Source organism: Myotis davidii, unplaced genomic scaffold (assembly GCF_000327345.1).
Source record: "Myotis davidii unplaced genomic scaffold, ASM32734v1 scaffold419, whole genome shotgun sequence".
In the NCBI taxonomy this organism is placed as follows: Eukaryota; Metazoa; Chordata; class Mammalia; order Chiroptera; family Vespertilionidae; genus Myotis; species Myotis davidii.
Window position 1 is genome coordinate 2,476,652 of NW_006294998.1, and position 3,505 is coordinate 2,480,156.

General features: G+C 52.4%; 1 protein-coding gene across 1 annotated transcript in view; it reads left to right on the forward strand.

Moving 5' to 3' along the window:
- The window catches only part of GPC5 (glypican 5), a 1,306,619-nt gene that overhangs the window by 514,393 nt on the left and 788,721 nt on the right, over positions 1 to 3,505 (forward strand). The gene's annotated exons all lie outside the window — the stretch shown is intronic.

The window sequence follows — 3,505 nt, forward strand, 5'->3', positions numbered from 1 at the left end:
CCCAATTTTCAAATCCCACTTGACCCAGTGATCCCACTTCTAGGAATATATCCTAAGAAATCAGAAACACCAATCAAAAAGAATATATGCACTCCTAAGTTCATAGCAGCACAATTTACAATAGCTAATATTAGGAAACAGTCCAAATGCCCATCTGCCAATGAGTGTATAAAAAACATTGTGGTACATCTACACAATGGAATACTATGCAGCTGTAAAAAAAAGAAAGACTCTTACCATTTGCAACAGCATTGATGGACCTGGAGAACATTATGCTAAGCAAAATAAGCCAGACATAGAAAGATAAATATCACATGATCTCATATGTGGAATCTAATGGACAAAGTAAGCTGATGAACAAAAATAGATCCTGAGATAGAGAAGCATTGAACAGACTGTCCAACCTCAGAGGGAAGGCAGGGGAGGGCGGTGGTGGGAAGAGATCAACCAATGAACTTGTATGCATATATGCATAACCCATGGACACAGACAATAAGGTAGTGAAGGCCTTGTGTAGGGGTGGGCTGGAAGAGGTCATGGGGTTAAAAAAGGAGCATATGGAATACTTTTAACAATAAAGATTTAAAAAAATTAATGAAATAATATCCTTGAGTGAGGATTAACCAAAAAGAATTTAGGACTTAATGAGTTATTTTATATAAATATTATATACACTTTTGTTGTTATTGTTTAATTAAATTTATTGGTGTGACATTGGTTAATAAAATTATATATGCTTCAAGTGTGCAATTCTATGACACATCATCTGTATATTGCATTGCGTGTCCCCTGCTTAAAGTCAAATCTTCTTCACTCACCATATATTTAACCCGCTTTACCCTTTACTACCTCTCCACAGCTCTTCCCTCTTATAACCACCATACTGTTGTCTGTGTCTCCAAGTTTTTGTTTGTTCTTCTTTATTCTCTTGTTGCTTTCATTTTTATATCCCACAGATGAGTAAAATCAAGCAATACTTTTGAATGTGTACTCTGTGTCAGGTGCTCTCCTAGGTATTACTAATGTAGAAATTCATCCTATTGTTTTCTTCTAATAATAGCTACCATTTGTGATTATTGTGAGTGTGTCTATGTTTGTATGTGTTTACATGTGTGTACTCCAGGTACTGTGATGGGCCGTTATTCCTTTTATTCCTAATGACAAATATTCAATAAATATTTCTCATTTCAAAGATGAAAAAAGTATCACTGACATGTACATAAGTTTATACAGAAATTGCATTTCAAATCCTAAATTTGATCCCATATCTGTTTGTTATCAGCGTGTGCACATTTTTTTTTATTCCAAATTTTTATTGTCTGGTCCTTGAGTTGTGGGGGAGCCTGGCAGGTCGTCCTCACATGATACAGGCTGCTCTTAGGGATCAGTGTTGGCAACCCCCCCAGCATAGTGTTAGGTGCTGAGCAGGCTGAGCAGAAGGGTGATGGCCTGCGCGCCCCCTTCGTGGAATCCAACCTCACTCAAGAACAAGAAGCAAGAAGTTCAGGCCCCCAAATGGCTGAAGTTGCAAGGGGCCCTGGAGACAGACGGAGAGGTGGGCACGCACAGTGAGGAGTCAGAGCAGGATGCCTCCTGGAGGCTGTCCGAGGCGCAGAGCCGGCACTCCTCATCTGCACCGGGAGAGGCACAGCCCTGGGCGTGGTCACCTGGTGCCATGGTCGAGCCATGTTGTCAGGGCGTGAGGCAAGCACCGCAGGCCCAGGGAGGCCTGGGGGCCGTGGCGCGTGGGCTCAGCTGTCTGCAGGACCCGGCGGAGGCATGGCGGGCAGCGGCAGCAGCGTGAAGTGCACAAGCCCCCATGAGGGTTCACTGGAGAGGAGCAGAGGCCCCGGGGTCACAGGCAGGACCACAGGAGGAAAGCAGCCCCAGACAGGTGGGTTCGAGAGCTCGGTGACATGAGCATGCTGGAGGGGGAGGGCAGACAGAGCAGAGCCCTGGGGACCCCTCCCGGAGGCTGCGGGGCCCAGCCAGGTGCTGGAGAGGACACTACGGTGGTGACTGTGAGGACAGGCTCGGCCTGCTGGCAGGAGGGGGAGGAGCAGCAGAAGGCAGGAGCCAACAGGCCCCATGGGGTGACGGTGCAGGCAGGCGGACAGTGGGCCGAACGTCTGCAGGCAGTAGTGGGAGAGACCAGGAAGGCAGAGGATGGGAAGGAAGGAGGGAAGGACAGAGCCAAAACTGGCTCTATGTGAAGACAAGGGCGCTGAGGTCTCCCTGGGTGAGAAGCTGGCCTGGCCTGGCCGGGCTGGGGTTGGGTGTGTGTGGGCACAGGGCCAGCCAAGGGGCAGTTAGGGCCCGGGGACAGGCCGTCGGGAGGACAGGCTGCAGGAGCTGGGGAGGAGGGCTGGCTCAGAGCTCCCTCACAGCACGGGGGACTCCCTGTGGGAGGAAGGGCTGGCTTGGTGGAGAGGGAATTACCCAGGGACCCTCAAGAAGTGACCACGGGTCCTACCAACAGGGTCCTTGCAGGGAAGCTGCTGTAAAGACCCACGGAAGCCCTCGCGCATGTGCACACGCACGTGTACACACATGCACACGCTGCCCGACTCTGAATTGCCAAAGGGACCTGCTGGGACTCCCTGTGGGAGGAAGGGCTGGCTTGGTGGAGAGGGAATTACCCAGGGACCCTCAAGAAGTGACCACGGGTCCTACCAACAGGGTCCTTGCAGGGAAGCTGCTGTAAAGACCCACGGAAGCCCTCGCGCATGTGCACACGCACGTGTACACACATGCACACGCTGCCCGACTCTGAATTGCCAAAGGGACCTGCTTCTAGAGCCCACCTGAGAGCTGACGGGGCCTTTCCCAGACAAGGATGGGGTGGAGGAGCCTTGAGATGTCAGAGCCGAGGGCTGGGGAAGGGCTGTGGGCCACAGGCGGCCATGTCCAGGGTTCCCGGCTGCTCTGTTCCAAGGAGGCTGCCGCTGCCGCGAGCATCTAGGGCCCTGCACCAGCCACACAGCTCAGGTCGGAGGCAGCTGGTCTCCCAGCCACAAGGGAGGGGATCCTAAGCCGCGGTCACCACTTCAAAGCAGTATTTGGTAGCAGGTCCTCTGCAGCCAGACACCGGGCAGGAGATCCTGGTTGCCCAGGGCACCCACGGAGCCAGCTCCACTGGCTCATGTCCTTGCTCTCGACAGGAGGTAGGAGATGCTGTAAAGACCCACGGAAGCCCTCGCGCATGTGCACACGCACGTGTACACACATGCACACGCTGCCCGACTCTGAATTGCCAAAGGGACCTGCTTCTAGAGCCCTGGCCTCCAGGAAACGCATCTTTGGGTGGATACTTAATCCTGAGAACACGTAGATTTCTGCTCTTGGATACATGGCCACGAGATCCAGAAGGCTGGGGCCTGAGGCCCCCAGGCAGGACTGCATTCCACTCCTTCATTTGCACCACCTGCTCTTCCCCGGAGATCTGGTTTCAGTGGCGGGACTGGAGGGCGGGCCAAGGTCTCGCGGAGTGGGGGCTCTCGGCACC